General features: G+C 46.4%; 1 non-coding gene across 1 annotated transcript; it reads right to left on the reverse strand.

The window, feature by feature from the left end:
* Positions 1-9,789: 9,789 nt before the first annotated feature.
* Positions 9,790-9,928, reverse strand: LOC123423468. The gene has a single exon (XR_006621096.1). It is a non-coding gene; the product is annotated as a small nucleolar RNA Z247 (small nucleolar RNA).
* Positions 9,929-10,587: the final 659 nt, after the last annotated feature.

Raw genomic sequence — 10,587 nt, forward strand, 5'->3', positions numbered from 1 at the left:
ATATGTTAGTATAAAGACAACCCTATGGCTCCTGCCGGTTGCCGTACCATTGACGTGCAAGTCGATATTTCTATTACAACATGATCATCTCATACATCCAATATATCACATCACATTATTGGCCATATCACATCACAATCATACCCTGCAAAAACAAGTTAGACGTCCTCTAATTTTGTTGTTGCATGTTTTACGTGGTGACCAAGGGTATCTAGTAGGATCGCATCTTACTTACGCAAACACCACAACGGAGATATATGAATTGCTATTTAACCTCATCCAAGGACCTCCTCGGTCAAATCCGATTCAACTAAAGTTGGAGAAACCGTCACTTGCCAGTCATCTTTGAGCAAAGGGGGTTACTCGTAACGATGAAACCAGTCTCTCGTAAGCGTACGAGTAATGTCGGTCCAAGCCGCTTCAATCCAACAATACCGCGGAATCAAGAAAAGACTAAGGAGGGCAGCAAAACCCACATCACCGCCCACAAAACCTTTTGTGTTCTACTCGAGAAGACATCTACGCATGAACCTAGCTCATGATGCCACTGTTGGGGAACGTCGCATGGGAAACAAAAATTTTCCTACGCGCACGAAGACCTATCATGGTGATGTCCATCTACGAGAGGGGATGAGTGATCTACGTACCCTTGTAGATCGTACAGCATAAGCGTTAGAGAACGCGGTTGATGTAGTGGAACGTCCTCACGTCCCTCGATCCGCCCCGCGAACAATCCCGCGATCAGTCCCACGATCTAGTACCGAACGGACGGCACCTCCGCGTTCAGCACACGTACAGCTCGACGATGATCTCGGCCTTCTTGATCCAGCAAGAGAGACGGAGAGGTAGAAGAGTTCTCCGGCAGCGTGACGGCGCTCCGGAGGTTGGTGATGATCTCGTCTCAGCAGGGCTCCGCCCGAGCTCCGCAGAAACGCGATCTAGAGGAAAAACTATGGAGGTATGTGGTCGGGCTGCCGTGGCAAAAGTTGTCTCAAATCAGCCCTAATACCTTAGTATATATAGGATGGAGGGGGAGGGAAGAGGCAGCCTCAAACCCTCAAGGGTTGGCCGAAATTGGAGGTGGAGGAGTCCTACTCCAATCCTACTTGGAGTAGGATTCCACCTTCCCACTTGGAAACTCTTTCCACCTTGTGTTTTTTCCTTCTCAAACCTTATGGGCCTTAGTGGGAACTTATTCCAGCCCACTAGGGGCTGGTTTATCTCTTCCCATAGCCCATGAGACCCCTTGGGGCGTGACACCCCTCCCGATGGTCCCCGGCACCCCTCCCGGCACTCCCGGTACACTACCGATGAGCCCGAAACTTTTCCGGTGACCAAAACAGGACTTCCTATATATCAATCTTTACCTCCGGACCATTCCGGAGCTCCTCGTGACATCCTGGATCTCATCCGGGACTCCGAACAACATTCGGTAACCAACCATATAACTCAAATACGCATAAAACAACGTCGAACCTTAAGTGTGCAGACCCTGCGGGTTCGAGAACTATGTAGACATGACCCGAGTGACTCCTCGGTCAATATCCAATAGCGGGACCTGGATGCCCATATTGGATCCTACATATTCTACGAAGATCTTATCGCTTGAACCTCAGTGCCAAGGATTCATATAATCCCGTATGTCATTCCCTTTGTCCTTCGGTATGTTACTTGCCCGAGATTCGATCGTTAGTATCCGCATACCTATTTCAATCTCGTTTACCGGCAAGTCTCTTTACTCGTTCCGTAATACAAGATCCCGCAACTTACACTAAGTTACATTGCTTGCAAGGCTTGTGTGTGATGTTGTATTACCGAGTGGGCCCCGAGATACCTCTCCGTCACACGGAGTGACAAATCCCAGTCTTGATCCATACTAACTCAACGAACACCTTCGGAGATACCTGTAGAGCATCTTTATAGTCACCCAGTTACGTTGCGACGTTTGATACACACAAAGTATTCCTCCGGTGTTAGTAAGTTATATGATCTCATGGTCATAGGAATAAATACTTGACACGCAGAAAACAGTAGCAACAAAATGACACGATCAACATGCTACGTCTATTAGTTTGGGTCTAGTCCATCACATGATTCTCCTAATGATGTGATCCCGTTATCAAGTGACAACACTTGCCTATGGCCAGGAAACCTTGACCATCTTTGATCAACGAGCCAGTCAACTAGAGGCTTACTAGGGACAGTGTTTTGTCTATGTATCCACACAAGTATTGTGTTTCCAATCAATACAATTATAGCATGGATAATAAACGATTATCATGAACTAAGAAATATAATAATAACTAATTTATTATTGCCTCTAGGGCATATTTCCAACACGAGGAGCTGAAACTTTTTTTTCAAGCTCATGCCCAGGTCGAGAGATATGAAGTCTCTGACAAGTTCTTTAGGTGTAAGATGGAGGAGAATAGTTTTGTCAGTGAGCACATACTCAGAATGTCTCGGTTGCACAACCGCTTGACTCAACTGGGAGTTGAACTTTCGGATGATGCGGTCATTGACAGAATCCTCCAGTCGCTTCCACCTAGCTACAAAGGCTTTGTTATGAATTACAACATGCAAGGGATGGAAAAGACTATTCCCGAGTTGTATTCAATGCTGAAATCTGCGGAGGTAGAAATCAAGAAAGAGCATCAAGTGTTGATGCTCAATAAGACCACCAGTTTCAAGAAACGCAAGGGAAAGAAAAACTTCAAGAAAGATGGTAAAGTAGTTGCCGCGCCCGGTAAGCCAGTTGCCGGAAGAAGTCAAAGAAAGGACACAAGCGTGATACTGAGTGCTATTACTGCAAGGGAACCGGTCAGTGGAAGCGGAATTGCCCCAAATACTTAGCGGACAAGAAGGCCGGCAACATCAAAGGTATATGTGATATACTTGTTATTGATGTGTAACTTACCAGCGCTCGTAGTATCTCCTGGGTATTTGATACCGGTGTTGTTGCTCACATTTGCAACTCTAAGCACGAACTGCGGAACAAGCGTAGGCTGGCTAAGGACAAGGTGACGATGCGCGTAGGGAATGGTTCCAAGGTCGATGTGATCGCCGTCGGCACGCTACCTCTACATCTAACTTCGGGGTTAGTTTTAAACCTTAATAATTTTTATTTAGTACCAGCTTTGAGCATGAACATTGTACCGGGATCTCGCTTCATGCAATATGGCTACTCATTTAAATATGAGAATAATGGTTGTTCTATTTATATGAGTGGTATGTTTTATGGTCATGCCCCGCTGGTTAATGGTTTATTCCTGATGAATCTCGATCGTGATGTTACACATATTCATAGTGTGAGTACCAAAAGGTGTAAGGTTGATCATGAAAGTCCCACATACTTGTGGCACTGTCGCCTTGGTCATATCGGCGTAAAGCGCATGAAGAAACTCCATACAGATGGATTTTTGGAGTCACTTGATTTTGAATCATTTGACACATGCGAACCATGCCTCATGGGCAAGATGACCAAGACTCTGTTCTCCGGAACAATGGAGCGAGCAACTAACTTGTTGGAAATAATACATACCGACGTATGCGGTCCAATGAGAGTTGAAGCTCACGGTGGCTATCGTTATGTTCTCACCCTCACTGATGATTTAAGTAGATATGGGTATGTCTACTTAATGAAGCACAAGTCTGAAACCTTTGAAAATTTAAAGGAATTTCAGAGTGAGGTGGAGAATCAACGTGACAAGAAAATAAAGTTTCTATGACCTGATCGTGGAGGAGAATATTTGAGTCACGAGTTTGGCACAAACCTAAGGAAATGTGAAATTGTTTCACAACTCACGCCTCTTGGCACAATGCAGCGTAACGGTGTGTCTGAACGTCGTAATTTCACTTTATTGGACATGGTGCGATCTATGATGTCTCTTACCGATTTACCGTATCATTTTGGGGATATGCATTTTAAACTATCGCATTCACTTTAAATAGGGCACCGTTTAAATCCGTTGAGATGACCCCGTATGAATTATGGTTTGGCAAGAAACCTAAGCTGTCATTTCTTAAAGTTTGGGGCTGCGATGCTTATGTGAAGAAACTTCAACCAGAGAAGCTCAAACCCAAAGCGGAAAAATGCATCTTCATAGGATACCCTAAGGAAACTATTGGTACACCTTCTATCTTAGATCCAAAGGCACGATCTTTGTTTCTAAGAACGGATCCTTTCTAGAGAAATAGTTTCTCTCGAAAGAAGTAAGTGGGAGGAAAATAGAACTTGATGAGGTAATTGTACCTCCTCTCGAACCGGAGAGTAGCGCAGCGCAAGAAAATGTTTCTGAGGCGCCTGCACCGGCTAGAGATGAAGTTAATGATGATGATCATGAAACTTGGGATCAAGTTGCTATTGAACCTCAAAGGTCGACAAGCGTACGTTCCGCACCAGAGTGGTACGGCAACCCTGACATGGAAATCATGTTGTTAGACAACAGTGAACCTTCGAACTATGGAGAAGCAATGGAGCGCCTGGATTCCAACAAATGACTTGAGGCCATGAAATCCGAGATAGGATCCATGTATGAGAAGACAGTATGGACTTTGGTGGACTTGCTCGATGATCGGCGAGCCATAGAAAATAAATGGATCTTCAAGAAGAAGACTGACGTGGATGGTAATGTGACCATCTATAAGGCTCGACTTGTCGCTAAGGGTTATCAACAAGTTCAAGGGATTGGCTACGATGAGACCTTCTCACCCGTAGCGATGTGATACGTCTCAAACGTATCTATAATTTTTGATGGTTTCACGCTGTTATCTTGTCTTCTTTGTATGTTTTATGTACCTTTTTTATATCTTTTTGGGGAGTAACTTATTGATTCAGTGCCAAGTGTCAGTTCCTGTTTTTCCGTGTTTTTTACTCTTTTCAGATCTGATTTTGGAACAGAGTCCAAACGGAATAAAATCCCCGAAATGATTTTTTCCCGAACGAAAGAAGACCAGGGAGCCTTTGGGCCAAGCCAGGTGGGCCCCAGGGAGCCCACAAGCTTGCACCACGCCACCAGGGGGACGCGGCGGTGGGCAAGCTTGTGGCTTCCCTCGCCGCCTCCTGACCTAGGTTTTGCGCCTATATATTCCCAAATATTCCGCAAAAAATCTGGGGAGCCTCGAAAATACTTTTCCGCCGCCGCAAGCTTCTGTTTCCGCGAGATCTCATCTGGAGACCCTTCCCGATGCCCTGCCGGAGGGGACTTTGGAGGTGGAGGGCTTCTTCATCATCATCATCGCCCCTCCAATGACTCGTGAGTAGTTCACTTCAGACCTACGTGTCCGTAGTTAGTAGCTAGATGGCTTCTTCTCTCTCTTGGATCTTCAATACAAAGTTCTCCATGATCTTCATGGAGATCTATCCGATATAATCTTCTTTGGCGGTGTGTTTGTCGAGATCCGATGAATTGTGGACTTGTGATCAGATTATCTATGATATATATTTGAGTCTTTGTTGATTTCTTATATGCATGATTTGATATCCTTGTAAGTCTCTCCGAGTCTTGGGTTTTGTTTGGCCAACTAGATCTATGATTCTTGCAATGGGAGAAGTGCTTGGTTTTGGGTTCTGCCATGTGGTGACCTTTCCCAGTGACAGTAGGGGCAGCAAGGCACACATCAAGCAGTTGCCATCAAGGGTAAAAAGATGGGGGTTTTATCATTGGTTTGAGATTATCCCTCTACATCATGTCATCTTGCTTAAGGCGTTACTCTGTTCTTATGGACTTAATACACTAGATGCATGCTGGATAGCGGTCGACGTGTGGAGTGATAGTAGTAGATGCAGACAGTATCGGTCTACTTGTTTCGGACGTGATGCCTATAGAAACAATCGTTGCATAGATATCGTCACGACTCTGCACAGTTCTATCAATTGCTCGACAGTAATTTGTTCACCCGCCGTCTACTTGCTTTCATGAGAGAAGCCACTAGTAAACACTACGGCCCCCGGGTCTATTCACATCCATCGTTTACACCTCCGCTTTTACTTTGCTTTGTTACTTTGTTGCTTTCAGTTCTCACTTGGCAAACAATCTATAAGGGATTGACAACCCCTTCATAGCGTTGGGTGCAAGCTTTCGTGTTTGTGCAGGATCTTGAGATACTCTTCCGCCGGATTGATACCTTGGTTCTCAAACTGAGGGAAATACTTACCACCGCTACGCTACATCACCCTTTCCGCTTCGAGGGAACACCAACACAAGGCTCCAAGGCCACGGGGGAAATCCTTTGCATACTTTCCTAGGAAGTCCCTTAAGGCGTAGCCGCAGCTGAAGGATTCCTGGTGCCGTTGCTGAGGAGTATCAAGCAACACTCCAATTTCTGGCGCCGTTGGAAGGTCTTTTGTTGCAGTAGCATGATGCTGAAGTCGGTCCGAATCATGTTAGCAATTGCCGAATTTTATGATTATGAAATATGGCAAATGGACGTCAAAACAACATTCATGAACGACTTTCTTAAAGAAGAATTGTATATGATACAACCGGAAGGTTTTGTCGATCCTAGCAGTGCTAACAAGGTATGCAAGCTCCAGCGCTCCATCTATGGGCTGGTGCAAGCATCTCGGAGTTGGAACATTTGCTTTGATGAGGTGATCAAAGCGTTTGGATTTATACAGACTTATGGAGAAGCCTGTATTTACAAGAAAGTGAGTGGGAGCTCTGTACCATTTCTCATATTATATGTGGATGACATATTGTTGATGGGAAATGATATAGAACTATTGGAAAGCATCAAGGCCTATTTGAATAAGAGTTTTTCAATGAAGGACCTTGGAGAAGCTGCTTACATATTAGGTATCAAGATCTATAGATAGATCGAGACGCCTCATAGGTCTTTCACAAAGCACATACATTGACAAGATATTGAATAAGTTCAATATGGAGAAGGCTAAGAAGGGGTTCTTGCCTGTATTGCAAGGTGTGAGGTTGAGTGCGACTCAACGACCGACCAAGGCAGAAGATAGAGAAAAGATGAGTACCGTCCCCTATGCTTCAGCCATAGGCTCTATCATGTACGTCATGTTGTGTACCAGACCTGATGTGAACCTTGCCATAAGTTTGGTAGGGAGGTACGAGAGTGATCCAGGAGTGGATCACTGGACAACGGTCAAGAATATCCTTAAGTACGTGAAAAGGACTAAAGATATGTTTCTCATTTATGGAGGTGTCGAAGAGCTCGTCGTAAAGGGTTACGTCGATGCTAGCTTCGACACATATCCGAATGACTCCAAATCACAAACCGGATACGTGTATGTTTTGAATAATGGGGCAGTTAGTTGGTGCAGTTGCAAGCAGAGCGTCGTGGCGGCATCTACATGTGAAGCGGAGTACATAGCTGCTTCGGAAGCAGCACATGAAGGATTCTGGATGAAGGAGTTCATCACCGACCTAGGAGTGATTCCAAGTGCGTCGGGCCCGACGACTCTATTCTGTGACAACACTGGAGCTATTGCTATTGCAAAGGAGCCCGGGTTTCACAAGAAGACCAATCACATCAAGCGCCGCTTCAACTCCATTCGTGGATACATCCATGATGGAGATATAGATATTTGTAAAGTACATATGGATCTGAATGTCGCAGACCATTTGACTAAACCTCTTCCACGGGCAAAGCATGATCAACACCAGAACTCTATGGGTGTTCGATTCATCAAAATGAAACTAGATTATTGACTCTAGTGCAAGTGGGAGACTGTTGGAAATATGCCCTAGAGGCAATAATAAACTTGTTATTATTATATTTCCAGTTCATCATAATTTTCTATTATTCATGCTATAATTGTATTAACCGGAAACCGTAATACATGTGTGTGAATATATAGATCACAATGTGTCCCTAGTGAGCCTTTAGTTGGCTAGCTCGTTGATCAATGGATGATCATCGTTTCTTGATCATGGACATTGGATGTCATTGATAACGGGATCGCATCATTGGGGAATGATGTGATGGACAAGACCCAATCCTAAGCATAGCAGTAGATCGTGTTGTTCGTCTGTTAAAGCTTTTCTAATGTCAAATATCATTTCCTTAGACCATGAGATTGTGCAAATCCCGGATAACGTAGGAGTGCTTTGTGTGTACCAAATGTCACAACGTAACTTGGTGATTGTAAAGGTGCACTACCGGTATCTCCGGAAGTGTCTGTTGGGTTGTACGAATCGAGACCGGGATTTGTCACTTTGTGTGACGGAGAGGTATCTCTGGGCCCACTCGGTAATCCATCATCATATTGAGCTCAGTGTGACTAAGGAGTTATTCATGGGATGATGTGTTACGAAACGAGTAAAGAGACTTGCCAATAACGAGATTGAACAAGTTATAGGGATACCGACGATCAAATCTCTGGCAAGTATCAGACTAGTAGACAAAGGGAATTGCATACGGGATTGATTGAATCCTTGACATCGTGGTTCATCCGATGAGATCATCGTGGAACATGTGGGAATCAACATGGATATCCGGACCAGCTGTTGGTTATTGGCCGGAGAGATGTCTCGGTCATGTCTGCATGTCTCCCGAATCCGTAGGGTCTACACACTTAAGGTTCAATGATGCTAGAGTTGTAAAGGAAATGGTATGCGGTTACCGAAGGTTGTTCGGAGTCCCGGATGAGGTCCCTGACATCACGGGGAGCTCCAGAATGGTCTGGAGGTAAAGATTGATATATAGGAAGTCCTGTTTTGGTCACCGGAAAAGTTTCGGGCTCATCGATAGTGTACCGGGAGTGCCGGCACGTGCCGGAGGACCCCGGGAGGGGTGTGACGACCAAAGAGGTGCATGGGCTGTTAGAGGAGGTTGACCAGCCCTTATTGGTTGGCCAAGGCCTTCCCTAAAGGCCTATGCGCATAGGGATAGAGGAGATAAGGCAAAAAGCTTAAAGGAAAAGGAGGAAGAGTCCTACCAAGGTAGTCCACCTCCCTTGTGGGAGGTGGACACCTCCCTAGCTTCGGTCGAAGCTCCTCCTCCTTGGAGGAGGGACCAAGGCAGCCTCCCTCTCCCTCCTCCTATATATAGTGGAGGGTTTTGGCCTTTTGGAGACACACAATTCATCTCCCACGGCGCAACCCTACCTCTCTCTTCTTCCTCCTCCGCATCGCTTGGCGAAGCCCTGCCGGAGAACCACATAGCTCCACCGCCACCACACCGTCGTGTTGCCGGAGCTCTCCCTCAACTTCTCCTCTCTCCTTGTTGGATCAAGAAGGAGGAGACGTCACCGGGCTGTACGTGTGTTGAACGCGAAGGTGCCGTGATTCGACACATAGATCGGATTCCACCGCGATCTGAATCGCTGCGAGTACGACTCCATCAACCACGTTCATAGTAACACTTCCGCTTAGCAATCTTCAAAGGTATGAAGATGCTCTACAACCTCTTTCATTGGTGGTTTCTCCATAGATAGATCCTTGTATGTCGTAGGATTTTTTTTTAAAATTACTACGATCCCCAACACCACCATCCACATACTAGTTTGTATCAACTCCATAGGAAGCTTCGGCAGCACCAGCAATCTTCTCATCTTGTGAGGATTCACCTTCGTCTTCGTCGAAGCGGTACCAGCAATCTGACACTTGACAACGTCGGATCGGTTTTTGGTGGAGTTGCGGCGACCCCTATTGTTGTTGGAGGAGGACCGACCGCCGCGCTGTGCTCCGCCGCCGATGTTACCCTTGGAGGAGGACCGACCACTGCAGTGACCACGGCCACCACGACTACCACGGACAGCGGCGTTTGCATAGGATTTGAACCCGCCGTTGTTGCTGGTTCCATGGAACAGGGCCACGCGCTGATCAAAATTACTCATTTGAGCAAAGAGATCGTCAAGCGTGACCGGTTCGGTGCGAGCATCAAGAGCTGACACCAGCGGCTGGTACTCCATGTCCAGACCCGCGACGATGTAGGAGATGATCTCGTCATCATCCAGCGGCTTCCCAGCAGGAGCGAGTTCGTCAACGAGGGAGCGCATGTGGGCGAAGTATGCGCCCACGAACTGTGTGCCCTTCTGCGCGTTGGAGAGGGCCACGTGGATGTTGTTGACGCGCGATTGGGACTGCAACGAGAACATGTTCGCCACGACAGTCCACAGCTCATGCGCCTTGCAGATGTTTGTAACCTGGACAAGAACCTCTCTGGACAGGTTATTTAGCAAATATGCAAGTATCTGTTGATCTTCCTGGACCCAGGCTTGGTGAAGAGGGTTTGTGACGACTTCCTCCTTGTCGTCTTTGTCCTTGGTGACGAGGTGTTTCCCCGGTTCCTTGACCGTACCTTCGGCATAGCCGAAAACACCCGTTCCGAGTAGCTGCGGTGTGATCTGAGCACGCGAGAGGACGTAATTCATCCTGGTAAGCTTCTGCGTAACCTGTCCCGTGAGGCCGATTGACGGGAGACTGGAGGAGGAGGAAGACATGGCGAGCTAGGGGTGGATGAGGATGGGGTTGGACTAGATGTAGTGGAAGAGGGAGGCTCTGATACCATGTGAAGTTTGGTTTAAGCATCTTACCTCGGTGCGAGGGGATGCGTTGTGTGTTTATAGTCGGGGGTGCGAAGCCCATAACGCGTACAAAGATAGATTACAAGACTTGG

The sequence above is a fragment of the Hordeum vulgare genome, chromosome 1H (genome assembly GCF_904849725.1).
Source record: "Hordeum vulgare subsp. vulgare chromosome 1H, MorexV3_pseudomolecules_assembly, whole genome shotgun sequence".
Lineage (NCBI taxonomy): Eukaryota > Viridiplantae > Streptophyta > Magnoliopsida > Poales > Poaceae > Hordeum > Hordeum vulgare.